Below are 25,849 nucleotides of genomic sequence, written 5' to 3'. Positions count from 1 at the left end.
AAATCATTTAAGACCCCATTTTTGCTACTAATAACTTTAAATGCACTTGTTTTTTTTTTTTGATCTATAGGAGAGCAAATTGACACTATAAATACTAGGAAATAAAAAAGATTGCTAGAGATGAAAATGAATACAACAACAATAATGCTTACCCCCCCCCCCTGTTCTCAAGAGTAGACTTTGAATGGGAGACCTTTATCTAGTAATGAACTAGATAATTACTCTGAGAATCAGGGAGCAGGTAACAACTTGGATGACTCTTTTTTGATGAAGAGGAATATCCTCCCCTGAGATGGTCAGAGCGAATCAAAAACCAACAACCCCATCATATGAACACTTATGGGAAACAACAAGAACAGAACTTCCAACAAAGGGGGAGCAGGGGGAACAGAGGACAATACAAGGGCCACTGGAAGGCAAAACAGGGAAGGTATTAAATATTTCACTGCTGACAAGTTTACTGAAGATCAAAACACACGAACACAGTTGAGTAAAAGCAGAACACCTTTATCAAACACAAAGCTTTCGGGACAACTCCCTTTCTCAATGATTAACACAAGGTGCAATTAAACTCAGTTTTACTCAGTTTTAAATACACCCACCACATATCACATGACCTGCAGCCAAAGTCATGTGACCAGTTACATCAATATTTAATACATTTTTACTAACATTTTTGCTAAATAAAATGACAATTACCAACTTCTACCATACATACATTTATATTAATTAAAATGTGCAATAACTTGACACTCAATATCCACTCATACAACATCCAGACTTTACTTTTAATATCTAAAAATAAATAAAATATAAAAAGAGCAAATATGTATGCATGCATATATTTTACCATTGAAAAATTCTGCATAAACATTGAGTTAATAAATATTAGATATTAAAAACTCATTTCAAAAACCAAATTCTCAAAAGATACTCATTTAAGACTATTATGCTGCAGCCTTACCAAAATTGGTTTTAGTGAAGACACACATAGTTAGACGTGTTATAAATAAATACTGGAAAATACTATTAGCACAAGATGATGTGAAAGCAGTGGTGGGGAGTATACCCTCATTTGCTTACAGAAATAAAAAATCATTGAAGTCCCTTTTATGTTACAAGGATTTTTCATGTGCCCCTACTAAACAACTTGAAGGGAGGACTAGAGGCACTATATGTTGCTATAATTGTAGCTGTTGCACTGATATAGTGCTAGCTCAAAATGATAACTCAATACATAATGGTACATTTAAACACCCTGTCACGGGTAAATGTTATAATTTTAATGGGTTAGCAACATGTGCTTCTAGTTTTGTTGTTTATATAGCAACATGTGCAGCCTGTTCGTCTTTTTATGTTGGTATGACGACTAGAAGACTGAGGGATCGTATAGTTGAACACAAGTCCAATATAAGAAGACAATGTGAAACAAATGCTTTATACAAGCATATAAAAGAACGTGGTAATACACATACATTCAAGTTTAGAGTTATAGACATGTTGACTAAAACACTAAGAGGGGGTGATATGTGTAATCAACTAGAAGTGAGGGAATATGAATGGATAATACGGTTGTCAGCAGACACTGAACCTGGTTTAAATGCAGCTGTATCACTAAAACCAATTTTGGTAAGGCTGCAGCATAATAGTCTTAAATGAGTATCTTTTGAGAATTTGGTTTTTGAAATGAGTTTTTAATATCTAATATTTATTAACTCAATGTTTATGCAGAATTTTTCAATGGTAAAATATATGCATGCATACATATTTGCTCTTTTTATATTTTATTTATTTTTAGATATTAAAAGTAAAGTCTGGATGTTGTATGAGTGGATATTGAGTGTCAAGTTATTGCACATTTTAATTAATATAAATGTATGTATGGTAGAAGTTGGTAATTGTCATTTTATTTAGCAAAAATGTTAGTAAAAATGTATTAAATATTGATGTAACTGGTCACATGACTTTGGCTGCAGGTCATGTGATATGTGGTGGGTGTATTTAAAACTGAGTTTAATTGCACCTTGTGTTAATCATTGAGAAAGGGAGTTGTCCCGAAAACTTTGTGTTTGATAAAGGTGTTCTGCTTTTACTCAACTGTGTTCGTGTGAAGGTATTAAATATTGACATTCCACTTCAAGATACGACAGAGACTTTTGGGGGGGGGGCACAACTGAGACAGTTTTGTTAACAGCTGTTTCCATTCATTTTAACACTGTATGTGATTTTAGGGTGTATCATTTCTCTACGCTTGATTTAAATGTTCAAGTTTGTAACCTTTTAGCAAAAGGCTTCACATTTACTCCTAATTCCTAACTCCACACACACATGCATACATACACATATATGCATTATAAACAAAGTGGAAATCAGAGTTGGCTTGCCAAAAAAAGTATAATCACTTCCTATTTCATCAGGAGATGTTTCAGGGTTTTGTGATTCAGTTTGCTATTTCCTTATGACAGACAGACGGGCAGTATATCCTGTAATTATAAAAGTATGTACAAACTACATCAAAAGAAAAAAAAAACACTCTGAGCTTCCACAGCAGCTCCAAGTTTTGCAAATGTGAGTACTCTCCCTTGTTTTATGTTAGGCAGATTTTAACCTTGAAACTCTGAAGATAAGAACCCCTGAGAGACTGGACTGTGAGATTTTGTCCTTTTTGATAGAGAGAAATGAGTGAAAATTTAGTTTGAGTAAAGATTACCCTTCCCTTAGTCATGGGGAATATGCAATTCTATATAGCAGAAGGCCTTAGTGGGTGGTTCTTTCCCCAGTCCACTGTTGGTCAGAAAATGGAATTGGACATAATGGACTATGCATTTGATAACATTGCTAACCCATTTAATGTTGGCTGCTAAAAGGAGTTTGAAGACAGATATGCCTCTCTGTACAGAGAATATTGATAAGGTGATGGAAGTCCACATATCAGTTTGAGAACGTGATAGCTGAGGGAGGTGATTATGTAAGATAATGATGAAGTACAAACCAGTTTAGCAAATAAGGTTAAGGTCATGAGCTGTTAACAAATGTCATCCTGTACTCTCAGGTTTGAATCCTTCAGTTTCTATTTGCCTACTGTGTGATTTTTAGCAAGGTACTTAAACTCTGAACCAGTCTTGCCACTGAAAAGAGGCAATTGTGGCTAATGATTTTAACTAAATAAATAAAGAGAAGTGGATGCTTTAACTGCACTGATTGAAAAGTCTAAAGGATGATGGAGAGTGTAGAATGCAAAATTTGAAAAATTATGGTATAGATAGATTTTAGGGGTATTAATCAGTTAGTAAGGTTTTGCATCAGAGATGTTGAGAAGGTATGTCTGCAGAGTATGGGTCACTGATGTTCCTATCCATGTTTTAATGAAGTAATGCTATTTCCATGTGGTGCATAGAGTTATGAGAGGAAAATGAATGTCAAATCTTATTAGATTTTTGCCTCTACCATGAGTTGCATGGAGTCACGAAAACAGAACACATTTTGAGTCTTTTTAGCTACTGTGGGATAGATATTACCAGTTAGCAGAAGCGACATTACTTTTATTCATTTCTATTTGGCTTTGGTATTTTTTTCCATTGAATCTTGTTTGTTTTATGTTTACATAGTTTAGAAATAAGTTCCATTCATTACAGTTTGGTTTTGACTTTTATTCTCTCTCTCTCTTTGCATGTATATGTAGTTTAGTGAACAGTTTTTGACACATTTTTTTGCTCATAATAGTAACTTAAATAAGAATTCTGACATATTATCTATCAAAAGTTTTTAATTAAAAAAAAATATATATATATATATATATATATATATATATATATATATATATATACTTGTGACACCAGAGCCATACTGAATGCATTTTGTTAAAGCTAATTCATTTTCTCACATATGATCAGACAAGTAAGCAACAGCTGGAAGTCAGATATGTGTTTTTAACCCAATCTGTGAGAATCAGTATTTAGGGATAAACTAGGCATCTAATACATGATCATGATTTTATTCCTTTACTATTTTCCCCTCATTATTAATTGGTTTCAAAGCACTATACATTCCTTCTTGTCAGTCATGTGTGCCAGCATTGACTAAAATAATGATTCTTATCTACAACAACAAGGTTGTCTTTGTTAAGGGCTAACAAAGTATGGCCTACCTGTTTACAATGCAAAACTAGAAGGTGGGGATGGCCCTGCCTTCTGAGACTGGAATTATACCAATTAGATGATAAGGTATGACCAAGGATTATGCAAATTTTCACTTAATTCAAAGGATGTTAAATTGTTGTAGGTGTTGATTAACTTGACCCTTGACCTCTTCTTCTGGAATGCCATACTGCTCATAATCATGACCCCCCCAAAGTTCACTTTTATAATTATTTAATTTGGTTATTTTAATAAAGTTCAAATGCTGATAAAAAGTATGTCAGTGAAAAGTTCTTTGGTATGTAAATTTAAGCAGCATGAAAATTAATAACATTCTAATCACTGAAAAGTGATATGATACCACCATACAAATGTCAACGTTTATTTTGCTCAAAATAATCTCATTATGTTTCCTCATGCTTGATGCATAATGGTTTAATTGATAGGAAAAACTCATAAGTAGTGTGTTTTCATGCACTTGTTTAGATGCATTTATATTCTTTACCTGTATATTCTGTATACCATCACTCTCCTTTAAATGCATACTTTAGAATGGGGATGTGTTATTTATTATAATTCATCTGTTTAGTCAGTATCAAAATACAGATTAAGATATATGTCTATAGACACACAAATGCACACATGCACTATACTGTGCATATGTGCATGCTTGCAGTATTTGTGTGTGTTTGTGTGTGTGTGTGTGTGTGTGTGTGTGTGTGTGTGTGTGTGTGTGTGTGTGTGTGTGTGTGTGTGTGTCTGTGCAAGAGACTGTATCTGTGTATGCAACCTCTATTGTGGAAACACGTGGATCTCACTTTACCCACATTTTACTTTTCTCTTAATTTCTGATTAACTTGCATTGTGCAACTTCTGTTCTTTATTTACTTTAACAAATCTGCTCATTTGAGGTTTAAAATATGGAATGCTTTTCACGGTTGCAGTGATAAATATTCAATGAAATCCTGATCTCCTTTACTGAGATATACACTTTTTGATTATTCCAAGAATGTTGATAACAAAGTTACTTTCTTATTGAAATGTTTAGTTTTTCTCTTACTCTATACATTGGACTGTGCAATGTAAAGGAATCTTAAAAAGCAGCTCAAAAAAAAAAAGGTAAAATGTATTTATTTCTTGCTTTGACTTTTACTTAAGACAGCTGAAACTTTAAAATGCACAGTGTTTTCAATGTAAATTATCAGTGATGTTCATGCACGTTGATATTTCGATATTTTTAACACTAGATAAATAGCTTGTTCATAAATAAATTTTTTTTATCAACTGTAACCTGACATGAACAACCTGAGACTACAGATAAAGCAATATTTTAGATGGCAAGAAACAGTGAACATGTTTTTTATTTCTCTTATGATGTTATAATATTAGCCAGTTAATGTGAAAAAGTAAAATCAACAAGCAAACAGATGTTAAGTTTGGTAAATGATTACAATGACATTTGATTTAGTTTCAGCTGCAGCTTCAAAGAAGAGGTAAATACAGTAGAAGCTATAACAAACTATTTATTACTTTTGATACTGTTCCAAAGTCTGGGGCTGGCTATTGAGAAGAGATTTGTGCTGTGCAGAAGCATTTACCTAGGTAAGGAGAATGAAGATTTATAAAAAGTAGAGGATCTTAGAGTTCTGGGTAGACAGGGATATGCTAGTGAGCAGCCAAAATGGTGATGCTATGTCGTAGCTTGAACTGTCCATAAATCTTTGCACTAAGAAGTTACACTGAACTTGCAGCTCCGTGCAACGGCTTTACTCTGGTTAGAGTATAGTAGGTGGAGATGTCAGTAATCACCATTTGTGGTCAAGACTTGTAGTGACATGGAAAGACATTCTAATGCTGAAGTAAGTGAATAAGAATACCTTAACTGACAGCCTTTCTTTAATGAGAATAAAGATTCTGCAGGTAACTTTGAAATGAAAGTTATATTGTTCTTGATTTTTTTTCCCTGTATGAGTAAACATGAAGACTCCAAATGAATAAGGAAAGGAGGAGAAGTCCAGGGCCATAGCCTATTAAGACTCCTTTAGAAAGGGTGACAGACCAGTAGGCATTTTGGCTAGAAGAAGCTATTAATGCCCTGAAATTGAGAAACTTTTTAAACCATTATCATACATTGTCAGAGAAACCATAGAAGGACTGTGCCATAGTTTGCATTGTCAAAACCCTTTTGTTAAATTGAGGAATATTGCACTGTTAAAAACATCCAGTTCCTAAATAGCTGTAAAGTGGTTTGTAAGGGAATGTGCTGTTATGATTGTTTCAAATTTTGCCTGAAAGCCATGCTGCTTTGTCAGATTGTATGTCAAAGGTTTTCATGTAAACTAAACTTTATTGCTAAGAAATTTCTTTATAAGACTTCAGCAAGAATTTAGCAAAGGTCAGATATTAGACATTTGGTTGAAGTCATTTGGTGATGGCAGGATATTAACTTTAAGAGGAAAGAACAGTGAAGACATGTTTAAAACTATGAGGAATACTGTTTGTGATTAAAGATAAATGACAGGGGTTTACTTAAGAGTTTAGAAGTGTAGCAGATTATCTTCGTATGTAGAATATGCAAATAAGTTATGTGCGTGTAATTTGTGTTGTTGAGGAAGTCTGTAACTGTGGCAGGGGACACTGCTTTAACTAAAATGAAGGCTTTTTGATATAACTGTAAAAAGAATGATATTAGAGTAAGGGTGGAAATGGTGAGAAAATGCCTGAAATATTTGAAAATTATATTAGGGTAAGGAGTGGAAAGGTTAGACAAAGTCTGAAATATTTGAGGTGGGGGGGGGTAATTTCAACTGTAACTGGTTAAGGAAGCCCAAACAAAGGAGAAATTAAGAACATTTTATCTTGAAAATCTTCTATGAGTGCCAGTATGTTTCATAGCACTCCAGAAGAGTTTGGCCTGATTGAGATGATCAGTTCACTGAACATAACATACAAGACGTTTGCTTAATTTGTAGTTTTCATAGTGTTTCATTCTATTTATCAGTAGTTGTAATAGGCAGATATGTCAGTAGAGTTATATTTCAAAAGGGTCCAGACATGTTCTTTCTCTGTAATTAGTTTTTGTAAGCCTTTGGTTAGCTAGAGAATAAAGTATTTTTTATTCTAATATATGTTTGGAGAAAATTCTGTTTTGAAAAGGTCAGGTTAAATAATAAAAAGTAGAGAGGGCTGATACAGAATCAATATAGGCATGGTGTGGTGTCAAATCAATAAGTTCTCATTCTTCCTGAATAGTGGTAAACTAGGTTGCAGTGATAGTTCTGGATTCAGAAGAAGGCAGTGGCCTCTAATGGGGAGGGGGAGTATGTATAAAGGAAATTTTATGTAACTGGCATTTGATATTATCAGTAATCAATGAGTTTGAAGATTTATGCTTAGGTCTTGTCCCTGCTTTTGCTATTTGACAAAATTGTGGAGTGAGGAAAAATGATTTATAGATGTTTTATTTCTGTCCCAATACTTGAAAGTTAAGTCATTGATAAGTGTGAGTGTTTAGAACTATTGAGTGTGTTCTGTGCTAAGTCAGACTGGAGGAGAGGAAGATTTAGAATGTGGATACATAGCTTTTTATGTACCCTTACCATTAGTTGAAGATGAGTCCAATTAGAGCTTTGTGAGTGTTTCACCCATTTTGCCATTAGTATTGATATTCTTGTGTATTAGTGCAATTAAGAGTGGCAGAGTATTATTAAATTAAGAATGTCACCTCTTTGTGTTCACTGGTTCTGTTGTTACAAAATAAATTTAAAACTTTTCTTGTTCATAGTTCAATTCCTAAAATACAGTTTGTTCTAACAGCTTTTTTTTCAGAGGCATTAATCTCAGACATGTTAGGTATACAGTTTTCAACTATTTTATGAAATCTCTGTAATGTGTTCTTGTCTTTCAGCCTTAGCATTTGGCCAGTTTTTCTCTTTCTTAATGTATCAAGCATCAGTCACTATTTGATAAGACTATGGCACAACTATTTCAGATTTGTCATTCTTTACTTTACTTTTGCACTTGTTTTACTTCCAGTTATCTGTCTTAATATGTTTCACAGCAGTATCAATCTTTTGTCATGCAATTCTTGTGTCTCATTGCACACTAGCAGATCATTGCTTATATATACAATACCTTCTAAGTCTTCAATTAGATGTGCTTGGAACACTTCTGCTGCTGATGAGCTATGAAACAGAAAGCTAAAGAATATATATATCCTAGCAGAGTAGGTGAAGATGAACTTGCTGAGTAACAGGAATTACTTAACTATGTAGGCAGTACATTATCATAGCTTCATACTGCTTGCATTTTGTTCCAAAAGTTTTTCTAACTTGTCTTTACTTGACCATTTATTTTAAAAGGTCTGAGGCAATCTAAGTAGTTTGCTAAACCAGTGGAAGCTATTTGTTTAATATATTACACAATTTTAGACTCTGTGGAAATTCATAAGTTGGAGTCACCTGGATGTTATACATACAGCCAACTAATACATTAGATATAGTATTGGGGTATCTTTTTCAGGCACTGTTTTCAGCCCTGACAAACTGCCACTTGACCAATAAATAAATAAACAAACAGATAAATAAATAAATAAAAATAACTCACTGTAGTAATGTAAAAAGTATGCTGAGAATAAAAATAGAATGGTACAGTAACAAGTAACTACTAAGAAAAACAAAAAGTACTGAAGCTGACACAGCTGAAGGTAAACAGTTAACTGCATTTGTTACTAGTTTAGAACAGTCTGATGAAGAGGTGAGAGCACACCTTGAAAGAGCTTACTCTCTTTTGTGTGCATTAAAGTTTATTGTTTTACCTTCAGCTGTGCCAGCTTCGGTACTTTTTTGTTTTTCTTAGCAGTTACTTGTTACTGTACCATTCTATTTTTATTCTCAGCATACTTTTTACACTTTTGGATCTCTTTGGTTGAGAATAAAGCATGGCAGAAGGCAATGATGTTGAACTGACTTTTAATCCTGCCAGGAAAGCTTCTTCTGTCAACAGAGTGGCTAGTGATTGCCTTAACAACATTATGGAAATTGTATCTAACCCCCTCTTTGTTACTGACCTTACCTTGAATTCTGCAGATGATTTGGATATAGACAGGACTTACTCACTTTTCATGAACAAATTTAAAGACCTGGAAAATAAGCTTTATAAATTTAAATGGCTACAATGGCAGCGATTTCATCTGGAAGCATCTTTAAAGCATAAGGTCGTACCCAGGGGCCTAAGAATTCTCAATATGCCTAGCTATGGTAATGTATATCCAGACCTGCTGATGAAACGGTAGTCATTTAACTTGCAAGCAAGCTCTGGCTACTTGGAACTTCTTATAGAATTCTTTCTTCCGGATCTCAGTTCTGCAGGATGAAATTAATAGTTCCTTTCCTGCTGATATTATGGGGGACAAACTTGATAACCTCTATGACAACATTCTGGCTTATGAGAAGAGGTTGCAGTCTACTAAAATAAAGAAATTGCAATGTGACATCAAGGATTTTGCTACTGGAATGGTTTTTGCGTGGGGTAGAAGTAACCCCCCACCAGCCATGAATTCGGAAGACACACCACAAACATTGGATCCTTTGTGTGCAACTACCAGTGAATCTCTGAATCAGCCTGTATCTTTAATGGGAGGTGCCATGAATGCCAACTCCACAGAACTGGCTTAGTGAACTTGAAGCGGAGCTGAGTCATTACACCACCATAGTACCGCTGAGATAGCACCCCTGATACATCTTCATAAAAAAAGGAAGTCCCATTCTGACGATAATGGTGACTCCACTACTAATGTTAACACTGGAGCCAGACCTAGTGCTGTCACCTTTTTTCAACTGCAGAGCCCTTTTCCTATCAGGGACAGGTCACAGAATCAAGGGAAGAAGGGCAGACTCTATCGCCTCCCAAGTACAGAAATGAATGTGAACCTAACAGGCCAATGGAAAAGGAGGTAAACAGTTTAATTTTTAATATTTCCTCTGTACAGCTTACTGCTGCACAGTTAACATTGCTGAACAAAGGTTTATCATTCATCCCTGCCAGAGAAGCCGAGCTAACTAGTGTCTTAACTGGTCTTAGATTGTTTGGTAGGACTCTTACATTGAAAGCCATGCTACCTGACACTGTTAACACTGACACTGCTTCCTTTAGAAAACAAAGCACTTTTATCCCACCACCCAATGCCAAGATAGAGACCTTTATTCAGACTTGAGAGAAGAAAATAAGAAGAGAATTTGAATCTAATAGAAAAAAGAGATACTTTAATCTTAATAATGATGAACATGCAGCCCTCAGTGAACTCAAGAACTTGAAATCCTTAGAAATTAGACCAGCAGATAAGGGTGGTGGAATTGTTGTGTTAGACAAGGACTTATATCAAACACAAATGCATAAATTGTTATGTGATGACACCACTTAGGTCTGTATTTCTAAAACTGCTGTTTATAGTATGATTGAGAAGGTTTCTTTCTTTATTTTCGATCTGGTTATGATAGGTATGAGCGATAATAAGTTATTTAAATATTTTGAGGTACAGCAACCACTTATACCGATCATTTATGGCTTACCCAAAGTGCATAAAAATCTAACACTGCCTTTCATGCACCCGATAGTGTCTGGGAAAGAATAGGTAAGGGAGCCACTTTCTATTTACATTGAAAAGAATTTACATTCTCTGTTGGACACTTGTGACACCATCCTAAAGATACTAGGACCTTCTTACAAAGATATATATGGGTACTTCTGATTTGAGTGCTGATTATCTTTTATTGACAATGGATGCAGAGTCACTCTTTACTGTGATCCCCAATACTTGGGGTATAGAAAATGTCAGGAAATGTATGCATGTCAACCATTGTTTTACTGAGGACAAGATCAATTTAATTTTTGCCCTTTTAGAATTGGTTTTAGAAAACAATGTCTTTTTGTTTGAAGATCAATTTTATGCACAAAAGGTTGGTGTGGCAATTGGCACAGATTGTGCCAACAGCTGTGCCAACCTTGTGTTGGTACAATGGGAGAGAGACATATTATTTCAAGCTTAGGGCTTCTCCAAACATGAGAGAGACATATTATTTCAAGCTTAGGGCTTCAACGAACATATCTAATGGTATGTAAGATTTGTTGACAATATTTTTTTGTTGTGGAGGGGGGTCAGTTGAGAGTCTCACGCAGTTTATAGAGTTTCTACATCAGTCTACAGATTTTTTAAGATTTACGTTTAAATATTCTTTTGGTGAAATTGAATTTCTTGATGTTAAGGTGAACAAAACTGATTTGACTAGAAACTAGTATTTATAGGAAACCCACAAGAAAGAATAATCTGCTCCATAGAGATATCATGCATCCTAGGCATGTTACCCGAAATGTTGTTAAAGAGCAGGTGTGCAGGGTCATGAGACTCCATAATAATGATGAACAGCTTACTGAGGCCCTGAAGACCTTGAAAATGGATTTTCTAGATAGATGCTACAAGGAAAAGGATATTGACAGTTGTATTACTGATGCATATAAGGAGAGAGGGGGCAAATGCAGGCCTTATTATGCTGCTGCACCTAACACTGACGCCATAGCTACAGAACAAAGAACAGGATTGATTAGGTTTCCTCTCACATATTCTTCTGATGTTAGTAATACATGTGATATTGTCAAAAGGAACTGGGACATTTTGCATACTGTAGATGAATTAAGAAATGCCATAGATACTGTTCCACACTTTTCTTTTAAAAATAACAGATCCTTGAAAAGGCATCTGTGCTACAATACTTCTATTTTTAAAAAGGTTTTACAGTCAGAGAGGCATGTTACTTTTAAATGCAGGAATTGCACAGCCTGCAAGTTTATACACTCTAGTCCTACTTACATGCACCCTAATATGCACTTTAAAATAGACACAAACTTTTATGCTGATTGCAGGACTAAGAACATTGTTTATTTTAGTTACTGCACTTTCTGCCATGCTTTTTATGTAGGCATGAGTAACAGACAACTCAAAGACAGGGTGCTGGAACATCAAAGAGACATTAGAAACAAGAAAGACACCAATGCTCTTGCTAAGCATATTATGTGCCATGGACAGGAACATAATTTTAAATTCCTTGTGCTAGAGATCATTCCTGAGAGTTTAAGAGGGGGAGATCTTAGGAATCGCACAGAATCTGCAGAGCAAAAATGGATTCCGTCTCTTAATGCTGATAAAATACCAGGTCTTAATGAAGTTGTGTCTCTTAAGCCTTTTTTAAAAGCTAGACCTCTCAAACACTGAGTATAGGATTGTTTTTATACATATTTTTTATATATATATATATTACGTTTTTTATATGTTTCAATTGCCTGCTTTCTTGTTGTGAGATTTTTCTCTTAGATAATTGATGCTTTTATTAGTGCTTTAATCAACTAATTAACTTATGCTATTTAACTGCATTTGTTGCTAGTTTAGAACAGTCTGATGAAGCAGTAAGAGCACACCATGAAAGCGCTTATTCTCTTTTGTGTGCATTAAAGTTTATTGTTTTACCTTCAGCTTTTTCAGCTTCGGTACTTTTTTGTTTTTCTTAGAACTCACTGTAGTAGCAGGATGTAAACTGTATTAACATGCATTCCTGGATTTGTCACTCAGGCCTTATAGATCAATAAACTGTATGCATATTGTGCAATATATGACAAGATAAAGTATATAAAAGCTGTTATTGTTTTTCTTAAGAGTATTGTCATTAATGCTTACTGACTTTGCAATGATCATATGTCTCAGTGGTCAAAAAACATCAACTTGTTCAGTTGCATTTTTAATCACTGAGTGATAACCTAAAGATACAGGGCAGCAGAGAGGTTAATCAGGAAAGTGGGGACAATGTCTGTTTATTCAAAAAGCACCAACCATGAAGATAGATATAAAATAAATGGGGCTGCAAGAGCTACAGACCACTTTATAGATGTATATGTTGGCTCCTGTTTGGGCTTCTAGGTAAATTCAGACTTGTTGTAGCAGGGTCTATATTAGATGAACAAACTTTCAAAAGTTCAACTGTCATATGGTCAACACCATATGATTGTTCTTTTAAAAGTTTAAACATGTAATAAAAAAAAAATAAACTACACATATAAACTACCTGAATGTTTTAAGCAGGGGGGAAAGCCCCCCTGCAGCCCCACACCTCCTGTTCTTTAAATATACCGACTCCAAGATCGCACTACAGTGCAGAAAAGGGAAATCTTCCCATTCCACGCTGTATGGAGATCTCCGTTAAAACGTTTGAACTTTCAAAAGTTCGATCATATGGTGTCGACCATATGACAGTCGATCTTTTGAAAGTTTGCTCATCTAATATAAACCCTTGTAGCATGGGTAATGACGATTTGTTTTTTGGTCTGTCCCATAACTATTTAAAGTATGATGCTGAATTTTTAATTTTTAATTGCTAACCACATAAGCCCACTAGATGCTTCTAGTTCACTCTAAAATAAGGCAGCTATATCATCTTTTTTTAAATGACTTGCTCATAATCACACAGTATGCATGTAGAGATAAAAGGAATCACACCCAGGACAAGAGGATGAAGTTCATTAGTGACTCAGAATTGTAATCCTTTGTGCTGTATTACCTGACTGAAAAATGAATAGCAAAGTCATCGATGTGCACTAAGTACATAACTGTTTTTGGTGATGAAGTCATCATCTCGACAAAACTAGAGAGAACATCATCTAGGATAATATGGCTGAGCAAGTGAACTTCCAGAGATAGAAAAAGTGATTTTTTTTCTACTCTTGAATGCTACCTTAAAATGTTATCTCTCTAGCGTTTTGTATGTTTTTTTCACTAATAAGTAGTAATCATGCATGCAGATACTGAGAGCCATTATTTCCCTTTCAGAGGGATGTAACAGTGTCCCAGTAAAAGTCATAGACATGGGTGTTTCTACTAAACAGATGCTAAACATCTAGACTGAAAAAGAAGCTGATTATCATGTGAATGAACTGAAAAAAAAATGCTACTTTACTCTTAATATCTTAGCACAGAAAATGCAAATGTCAGTGATGATAAAATTTACTCCTGTAGTGTACCTCAGGTGAACCAGAAGTAAGAAAATGAATGGTGTCAACACACCATAGCTGAAAAATATCTTATATTTTCTAATTGGATAACAACATCCTCAGGAACTTCAGTGAAGAGACAGGTAAGGTTGTGAGTTGTATATGACCCTAGAAGTAAGATCACAAGGACAGTTGTTTCAAAACACAGAAATCTTACAGACAGATATCCACAACATAGACCATACCAGTGTTAAGTCTAGTCTACAGACAAGCGAGTATTGATGAACTCATAACTGTACAGTATTCATGGAACAAAATTTATTTTTGCTATCTCTATGCCTTCATGATGATCAAATGGACACCATATAATAAATTAGCTTATCTCCCCAGCTTTGTTTAGTTTAGATCATATTTCATTGCATTAATCATATTTTAGAGAGAAACAGAGTGATGTATTCTGTTCAGTTCCCCTTCAAAACATCTGAATGTCATAACATCGAAACTCAAAACATTGAGACCATAACATCAAAACCCCAAAACATCTAAAACTCATAACATCAAATTTCATAACATTAAAAATGTATAACATCAAGAAGTGTATCATCAAACATGTAAATGTTATAGTTTAATCTGCTAATCTTGTGGTATCACTATAAGATGTTGTAGTTTTTATTTATATAGTTATTATTTATATAGTGTAGGAATTTATACTATTTATATAGTATTTATTTTGCCACTATGCATATGTTTTTATGCCATACAGGTCAATGATTTAGACATGATGTGCACATTCTTTATGGTGATCGCAATGCAGTGGGGTTAGAAAATTTAGTTTTTCCCACTGTAGTGCGATCTCGGAGTTGGTATATTTAATTAACAGGGGGTGCAAGTGGGGCTTGCCCCCCTGCAGAAACATAATACAAAGTGTGTTTGTTAGTTTGGTGTTGTTATAGGTGGAGGGGATGTTATTTACATGTGCTTTGTAGTTTTCGATGTTGTGATGTAAAGTTTCAGTGTTCTGAGTTTTTGATGTTATGAGGTTTAGATGTTTTGGGTTTTCGATGTTATGGTCTCAGTGTTTTGAGATTCAATGTTATGAGATTTAGATGTTTTGAAGGGGAACCATTCTGTTCATAGTATGAAAAAATGAGGTATAAGTTGATAAGTAACAGTAGGAAGTACAATGTGCAGTAGGAAACAATGATAATGATTTAAATGTCCAGTGTTTTTTTTTACAATATTTTATTTTATTTTATTGTATTGTTTAATAATGACAAGAGGCAAAGTTTGTCAAGTTATATGTGTGCTGAATAATGTTTTAATTCAATCTGATGAAGTCTTTAGATTAAGATGAAAGTACTCACATTTGTTTTAATAAAATGAATTGTATGTTATCTTTGACTCTCTGATTCTTTATTTTCCTCTACCTATTACTGGGTTTGGATTGTTTTAATTTTAAAAGATGTTTAACATTCTCCTTTTAATTGTTAATTCAATGTTAGTTTCATTAAAAGACTGGAAGTGTAAGAAGACAGTTTAAAACCAACATTTTACCCATGAGGGAGGTGACAGAAGGAAACAAAACTAGTGAGGAAATTTTCAACAGATTTTCTTACAGTAGTGTTGTGCAATCAAAACAGTCTCAGTTCCTGGAATTTTGGAAATATTACATATTCTTATCACCCAAATGTTTTTCACAAGCACACAATGTGGTACAAAGTCTTCTGTCTGAAAACTAGGAGATGATATTAACAGAAAGATGATTAAGATTACTTCACTTCTAGAATAATGCTAAAAACATGTTATAGTTTGACCAACGTAGATCACTATTTACCATAGAAAGGTCTAAAATCAAATTCATGTAATTGCTAGGTAGTTGCATCATTTTTCTTTTCTTTTCTTTGAATGAATCAAATGTGTGTATATTTAAGCACTGAAAATATTGGTTAAAATAATGTATATATTTACATTAAATATTGTTTGAAATGTGGAAATTAATGTACCATAAAAATATTTCTATTTAGTATTGCTATTCCAGTTTTATATATGCATTCTTTCTAGCCAAAAAAGAAAAAAAATCACCTGTTTATATAATGTTCTTGATTATTTTTTCCTATACAGGAAATTAAGAGTTTCACTGACCTTGGCCTTCCATTGGTGTGGTAATAAAAGTGTAGTGCCTTTAATAGGCAACCTTTTTTGTTAATACACCAAAGGGAGCAAAAAGGTCTAAGGATATTGCCAGCCAATGCTTTTTAACACTTGCACAGGATTATCTAAATTAAAATGAATCTAGTTAGTGGTATCAGTGTACAAAACAAAGGATTAGAAAGTAGAGAACAAACCCTTACTGAAAGGTATATTAATCTCTCAAAAAGGATGCTCTTCACATTTTGTTCAGATGTTTGGATGCAAAACAAAGATTAACAAAATCTATTTTTTTATTACCCTTGGCTTATTGTGCTTGCAAATGTCCATCTCTTTTTTTATTTGTCTGGAATAAATGGGTAGTTAAGAAGAAAGCTCAGCCACACATAGGAAGCAAGTACCTCTTATAAGGTTTAACCACATAAATAGACAGTGTCCATTCATGGCACACTGAAGGTATGCCACAAAAGCTAAGTCCATTTGAAACGGATACTGAGACCAAAGTCTTTGCATGTCTTTCCTTACAGTAACCCATAGTTTTATAGTACTTTGGAATGGATCAATACAGATCACAGGGAAACGTATATTTTTTATTCTCCAAATATTCAATTTGAATATGTTATCTTTAGAAGCAATGAGTAAGTGTTACCTTCCCTTTATCCTAGCATTACTTTTTCAAGAAAAGAAATCCTAATCTAGATGGAAAGCAAATTTTGTGTTGTACTTAGTAAGTGAACATATTTTGATGTCTTGTGTTGTTAGCATGTGCTTTTCTTTTTAAAATTGTGAGTTCTGTAAATGAAAGCATCATATCTAAATATTTAAACTTGCATGCTTTGAACCTAACTTAAAGCAAAGTGTTTCCCTTTTATTGCATCTACTGAATATGCATCTTGAAAATCAAACAACTATTGCCTTTAGCTTGTTACACTGACTTAAGATTCTGCCCTTGATAATGATTCTGTGTTGTGCTTTGTGCCCACATTGTTTATATTTACTGTTTTAGCTTACATCTTCTAACATTTAAAGTTAGCTGTAAGATAACGGATAATTTACAAATATTTCTATATAATGTCTGTTTATCGTCTTCTGCAATTTCTTCTCAGACACTCAAAAACAAATATTGTATTAGAAGATCATTTTGAGGACACTGGCATACTTAACAGAAGCAACATTCATTCATTGAAGTACTGATGTAGTTCTCATCATTAATTGGTCAGTTTCAGGTCTATCTGCAATGGCACATATTGCAGTTTTTAGCTTTCTACTAAGGGACTGTGTTGTTACAATGTTTTTTTATTACCAGGGTGGATATTATTTTTTTGTTTTTTAATTTTCCTGTCTGAATATGTGACCCATTTACCTGAATTTCATCTTTCTTGATCATTTTGGGCAGAAACACATTATTTTACAACTTGGTAATCTGCAGTTAAACTCAAATCTGGAAACCTTATGCCACTAGTAAGTATTGGCTGATATTGCTGAGCTTAAAATATGTATTGCCTCAAATAAGTCTGAAACTGAAGTTGTTATAGCATTTCAGATGTCCATCTGTATCACCATTTCAGCATTAATTGCATGAAGGATAGCCAAATGTCTGGCCAGTATACCAAAGCCTTTACATCCTCTTGGCATTGTACATCAGGCATATGCTCCCCACACAGGTTGTTGTTGCATCTTCGTAATGATTGGCACACAATTGAACATCATCCTGAACACCTTTCACTGAGTTGGTTTCTACTGAGCCATTTACAGATAAGTATCCTATTGTGGTCCTTTTGCTGTCTGTTCATTGTCCATCTATCTTCTTTGAACAAATTTTTTTTTTTTTGACCCAGTGTACCATGGCCAAATCTCCCCACTCTGAGGTACAGCCATCTCTAAAGAAGAAGGATAAAAATAGTCTGACTCTGCTGCTGTCTAGTCTCGCCCCAGACATCTCTCATTCTCTCTAACTCAAGGTGGATGAATAAACACAACAATCTATGTTACGAACTATAGACACCACTCTGAATTAGCACTTTTGTACTGTTTAACTTCATCAGAAATAATTAAATTAAAACATTCAACACTACTTATACAACATTTAAACCTACAACATGACTAAACCTAGCCAATCAAAAACAATGCAATGCAATGTGTGTTGTTTTATAATGCAGTTTAAAGCAATAACATCATTCAAGTCTGGATCAAATATTGCCCTAAGGCAACATTGCTAATGCAACTCATGTACTGCCAAAATTATTAAAATCCCCACCCCACAGTAATAGTAGCAACATTTGTGGCTAATCACAAAGAAGACGGGCCATCAAAGAGTTTGGTAGATAATAGCCAGGAGGGCCATCTGGCTTCTGTGCACCTACGTATGTTTGATTGTGTGGTTTGTTTATTGGCCATACACTGTTCTCAGGATTTATTTGTTAGTAAGGCCAATTTGGCTGACAATAATAGTGAAATGACACTGGATTTACTTAATGTGCCAGTAGGTTCTTTCAGCAAGGTTTTGTCTGGCATACCAACTGACAAGAATACTTCACAATTTTGTTTATGGCAGTTGGAGCAGAAATTGTCAAAATTTAAATGTTTGCCTTTGGTCAATTTCTTTTTTAAGAAATGTTTAGCAAAGAAGAGAATTCTAAAAGTTTTGAGGGTTTTTCAAATTTCTCAACAACATGACAATAGAAATTGACATGTTTAAGAACTTGGAAGACTTATTAAACAAAATAGGGCTTGAAAATAACATTCTAATGTTTGAGAATGATAGAACTGTGTATGCCTGATAAAGATATTTGTGAGTTGAATAACATAATTTCTAAAAAGTTCATACTGCTTCTAAAACAATGCTATTTTAGACTGTTTCCATAGAAAGAAAAATCAGGAAGATGAAGAAACTACAGACATGATAAGGAATACACAGAAGGAACTGTAACAGTGTTTCTTTCCAAATGTAATGGACCTAATAAGAATCATCAGAGCAAAGTCAAAATTTTGAGTAAATCTGATGCAGTTACAAATCAACAGAGACGACTGGAAAATTCTAACTCTCCCACTTTAATTGACAATAAGAACAATTGTTTTCAGCATTTTGATTCTGTTGGACAGAATGCTTCTTTTTTATCTCCTCACAATTGGCCAGTGCTGAGGAGGTTGGAGAGATTGGCTGTGAGGAGCCAGGAAAATCATGTCCTTGGTACAGCATCAACAAGTTTGATTGGATTCTGCAAGTCAACGATCAATATTCCAACAAGTGGGGGAATAATTAGTATTCCAGCAGAGAAAGAAGCCCCAGACAAGGAGAAAGATGATGGAGGGGACCGTAGATGAAGGCATACCAGCTAAACAAGTTTTATTACATCTAAACAATTTGGACATTATAAACTTGTCTGACTTCATTTTACCTTGTTTGCATTGCAAAGTTTTGCTTTTTGGTTTTAGTTTTGTGGCATTGAAAAGGGCACCTTTTTGGTGTAGTCTTGTGGAATTGCAGCTATACATATGTAAATGAATTTAAAATGGATATTTCACAATACAAATAACTTGGTAAGTGATAATAGTTTTCACTCCATCATTAAATAGCATTAAATAGCATACTTTTACTAACATTTTTCAAAAAACATATGAACATGATATTTTTAATTTTCTTAAAGGGGTAAATAGTCCATACAATTGTCTTTTCACAATATGATTTGTGAGGAAGGAAAAGCTCTTTGTGAGTTAAGGTAGGCAAATGATTTATGGTTTATGAAATCTGACAAAGGAAACAATTGTGGTTATTTGTGTCTGAAATCAATGTGTTATTAACAGATAATGTTTTGTTTTCCAATTTAGCTTTAATGAACTTAACACAACATATAGGAAGTTAGATGATGTATTATTAGAATTGGTAGAAAATAGGTGCATATCATTGAATCTGTAGAATTATTTATACGTGGAACTTCCTAGTTTGTGTTAGCTTTTCTGGCATTCCTAAAACATACAAAAGTTTATCTAAGCTGCTGTTTCATCCTATTATTGCAGCCAGGGAGAGAAAGACAGACCCTCTGGCTAAATATTTGGATAATCAGCACGAGAAGTGTCTGACTAAGGCTTCCACTTGTATTAAGAACTCATGAGAGTTTTTAGAAAGATTGTCTAAAAATGTACTGAACGTCTGGATTTTGATTTTGTTTTCTACAGTTAATGTAGTCACTTTGTATAATAACATGACTAATGACCAGGAGAGGAATATATTCGATCTTTCATTAATTTATAATAGGATGTGAAAAAATGACATCAACAATATTTGTACAGTTTTGGATTTAGTTTTAGACAATAGCTTTTTTCCTTTTGATAACACTTATAAACAGGTGAAAGGAGTTGTAATGGGTGGTCTGTTGACCCCTACATATTTCAATTTGGTTTTGGGTCTTTGGGAAAATGTTTTATTATTTGAAAATTCTTTTTTTAAAGATCACATTGTTGTAATATTATGTTTATTGATGATCTAATGCAACAAACCTACCATTTCTCTTTAGTAGATTTGGCTTGTCAGGAAGTTTTGAATTGTAGAGAAAGTAAATTTTTACCAATTCTGTTGCGACCTCTGGGCAGGCAGAATTTTGGATCTATTGCATGACCAGTAGAGGTATATTTTAGACATTAGGTATTTGGAAAACAGTGCTAGGTAATGTATATTTAAGTAAAGTGATTGGCACAATTCCTAAAATTACTTTTAAGAAAGGTGTATTTTTAGAAAGATTACTGGAAAGGAGGATTAGAAATGTCTTCTATAAAACACAAAGTTTGGACTGTTCTTTTTGGAGCATGTAGACAGCGTATGTATATTAACACTGCCACATTTTTTCCACACGGCTAATAGTGACAGGGTATATGGTATTTGGGGTAGATACATATGTAAATTGAAATGTCTTGTGTGTTTAGCTACATGTAGCACCTGCCAGGCCTATTATTTGAGTAAAACAATCAGAACTTTATCTGAAAGGAATTATGAGCCTTTATATGTGACCAAAAATGTTAATTTGAAGAATGCTTTAGCAAAATATACTTTGATATGGAAGAATTTTAAGAAATCCCTGTTTTAGTTGCTGAGCAACCGGTTATTAATTTGAATGGTGAGGATTTTAATACATTTTTTGTAAACACGTGAGTTGCATTGGCAATGTTGCCTGGGGACAATGTTTGACCCAGGCTTTGAATGATGTTTTGATTGGCCAGGTTTAGTCATGTGATATGTTTAAATGGTGAATAAGTAGTGGAGAATGTTTTAATTTATTTCTGATGAAGTTCTTGTTTAAACAAAATAAAAGTTCTAATTCAGGGTGGTGTCTGGATGTCCTTTGTCAGATTGTTTGTTGTCTTGTTTTTCTGTGGTTTACTAGTCAAGTATTTTATTAGTTTGGAGGTGGATGAAGACCTCAAAGAACATGAGGTGCCGATGCTAGTCTCCTGTGTTGCAACCCTTTTGGATGCTGACATGAAACCAACTTTTAGCGCACCCTCTGAGGCTGTGCAGATGTCCACCATGGACTTTGGGGGGAAGCACAGCTGATCATTCCTGAAGGCTTAGGGTGACTCCCCAGATTGTTGTTAGGGAAGAGGTTCCTGGTACCTTCATAGAGTCTAGGCTTGCCTCTGAGCCATCTAGTTTGGTCAAAGCTGATGTCCCATTAAAAAATAAGCAGAAAACTAAACATATTCCTCCTATTGCTACAGATCCCCATAAAGACTGGCAGGATTTTACCCAGGGTTTGTTAAATGCCTTGATGGCCTTGAAGCCCTCGCAAGGATTATTTGTTCCTATTTTTCCTTGGTCATCTACTCCAGCCAAAAGAACTAGGGACTGGGAATCTGATTTCTCAAATTATTAGCTAGATTCAGCAGATGAATCTTTGGCCTGTTCCTCACAAATCACTTTGACCTTAGTCTGTGGATCAGAGGAAGAGATTCATTGTGTCCTGAATCTCCTTTTAAGGAGCTATCCTTTCAGGACACTTTGGCTCTCATGATGGAGCATTTTAAGTGAGATTGCTCCTTTGTCTCTGACAAAAAAAACACAAAGTAGAAACCAGAATAAGCAGCTAAATGGACTAAAAGGTGACTTTAAATTTAATCCAACAGAAGCCAACAGTCCAACAGTCACACATAAAAACTTTATTCATAGAATACTGCAATGCTTTTGAGTTAGATAACTCTTTTTCAATGTAAAACAATGCACAATCATACCAGAATTTAAATAGATTTTAAGCTAACAAGTCAGCCTATCAAAAAACTCCAAACGCACCTAACATCACAAATATTTAACCCTATAAGTACCAAGAAGTACTGAAAACAGCAGTAGACACACACACACACACACACACACACACACACACACACACACACACACACACACACACATATCTATATCTATATATATATATATATATATATATATATATATATATATGTGTGTGTGTGTGTATATATATATATATATATATATATATATATATATATATATATATATATATATATCTATATATATATATATATATATATATATATATATATATCTACACACACACACACACACACACACACACACACACACACACACACACACACACACACACCCATTAAACACATTTAAAACATGCACGGTACTAATAAAAGCATATACACAAAAACATAAAATATTCTCATATAAAATCTAGAAGAAAATATGTGTTAAACAAAAGATTTTTTAAGTTTCAGAATAAGTTTAACACTATTCATTTTAATCAGACCAGGGGATTTATCAGCCCTAAAGTAATTTATCCATCTATATTCTATAGCTTCAGTTTTCATGATGACATTCCCCCCTTTATAGTTAACATACAGTTTTTGTAAGACTCTAAATTTGAATACATGTTCATTACCATACTGATGGATATGTTTATATAGGGCATTTGTGCTATCCTTTCTTTGAGCTTTTGATTAGTCATACCTATATAGAAACATGTACATTTCATACCGTTGGCAAGATAAACCACATTATCAGTATTACAAGTAACAAAGGTTTTATATACGAACTTCTCATTAGTAATTGGATGCACAAAATCTATGTTGGGGTTAATGTGCCTACAAAAAGTACAATTAAAACATGGAACTGTCTGTCTTTTATTTAGATTTTGATACATTGGTTTCTCAGGCCTCGTAACTTTAAAACACAAATGTTTCAAATTTCTTTCTTTTTTATATACAAATTGGTGTCTTTCTACTATCAGTCTCTTTAGCTCATTATCCAACTGCAAAATGGCCCAATTCTTTTCTATGATTTTCTTAATTTGACCAGAACATCTATTATATTTTGTTCTATATCCAAGGGACCAATTTCTCTCATTAGATTTATTTCCATTATCAAGGGTTTGACTAATATATAGATATGGTTTAGCTATCCTCTCAAGCTCTGAGACCACATATCATACATTTTCATCAATTATTGCAGTATCATACCCCATAAAATTAAACTCCTGTGCCATATGACTAATTTTTGCATTAAAGCCTTGATCCAAAGTATTAAGCCTACTTGCACATAGGAGCTGACTCTTCACAACGCCCCTATAAACATGTCTGTGATGCATGCTATTAGCTTGCAGATACCTTTTTGTTTGAACATTCTTCCTATGCTTGGTCATATGCATTTTCCCATTATCAATAAATAAGGTGATATCAACAAAATTAATCTTATTATTAGAAAAATTAAGTTAAAAGTCAAGGAAGTCAGAAGTAGAACAGAGATCTTTAACAAATATTTGTAAGGTGTTATTATCACCCCTCCAGCGGAGAAAGAGTTTATCAACAAAACGTTTGTAAAACATCAAGTAATCATTTTTATAAGTAACTTACATCATAAATATACATTTCCTCCCATTTAGTTAGTACCAAATTTGCATAACTGTTCGCTACTGGGGTACCCATTGCCACCCCCAGTAGCTGATGGTAGAAAACATCATTAAAGGAAAACACATTGTTCCTTAAAACTCTCTCTAACATAAAGCAAATTAAAGAGATTTTCCCCACTGAATATCCACTATGCATGATAGGAAACTCTCTTACATATTGTACTCCTATATCATTGGGGATAACCGTAAAAAGAGATTTAATGCCCGTTGTCACAAGAAGCAAATTAGTGCATAATTAAATTCCTAAAAACTCTTTCCTAGCAGCAAAAAAGTCATCGGTATCTCTTATATAACTATTACTATATTGTAATAAAAGTTTAAATTGTTGTTTAAGATATTTAGATATAGCTTTTGTCACCTATTGTCCTGCTGAGACTATTGGTCTTTTCAGAGGAGAATGCAATTTTTTATTAATTTTAGGAAGGCCATTAATTATCAGACATACTGGATGGGCAACATACAGATGATTATACAAATCAGGGGAAATAGTCATTTCCACAAGACAGTCATATAAAAATTATTTAACTTTATATATTATCTTATCAACATCATCTTTAGCAATCTTTTTAAAAGTATGACTGTTAGAAAAATATGTATTAGTAATATGCTTAGTGCATTTGAGGTTTAAATAGGGTTAACACATTTATTCTATTTCACACTGCATTAATCTGTACGAACTGCAGAAGCATTCCAATCTTGTAATGTCATGACATATGTGCAGTTATGATCTTTGCTTATGCTTTGGAAATTTACAGGGAAGCATTCAATTTCTGCTAGTGTCAGGGAAATAATAATAGATGTATCGCTTCTACTAATGTCATGAGATTTAAACAGAGTTATTGATTTTCCGCTTATGCTATGAGAAAATACACAGCTGCAGAAGCTATTGATAATTAAGATAAAGGCTGTTTGAAAATATGAACTGCAATCAGCATTAACTTGTACCTAAGCTAGAAAAGTACCTTGAAATGTCACATATGTATTAGAGCTGCACAATAGAAGCTTATAGTGGGCTAAAGAAAATACAGCCCCCAAGGTCAGGTTGTTTTTCTCAAATGTTTTTCATAAATTCAGTCATGTCAGCAGGAAATGCAAGTAACATCTTCTATGTAACATATAGTGAGTTTCAAATCTGAACATGTCAGCAGGAAATCTGAGTAACATTTGCTGTAGAACAATACAGAAAGCTGTGTCTAACTACGTCAACCATAGAAAGTAACATTTTATAGAACAGTATAAGAGAAGCATACTGCCTGATAGTAATTAGGCAAAATCCTGTATTTGCATGTTTTTGTCTCCTTGCTGCAAGTAATAAAGGTGCCATACCTGAACCTTATGTGTATTGGTCTTTGAAGTTTTTTCCTTTGACAGATTGGTCCTTTGGACTGGAAACCCTCACTTCACCTCGGATCAGACGGGCCGAGTGGTTGAAACCGTACGGGGAAGAAACCAAATCGGTTCTTCTTATTTGAAAAGCCCTCCGACTGAATTGTCGTGCAAAAGAGGCCAGCCACTTTCTGATCTGTGACTGAAGGACGGGTTTTCACGAACCAGGTGATCAATCACGAAGGCTCAGGTAAGGTGAATCTACTTTTTTTCTGTTTTAGATCA

Source organism: Protopterus annectens, chromosome 2.part0, assembly GCF_019279795.1.
Source record: "Protopterus annectens isolate FY-2018-M chromosome 2.part0, PAN1.0, whole genome shotgun sequence".
Taxonomy (NCBI): domain Eukaryota; kingdom Metazoa; phylum Chordata; order Ceratodontiformes; family Protopteridae; genus Protopterus; species Protopterus annectens.
Note: the sequence above shows the minus strand (reverse complement) of the source record.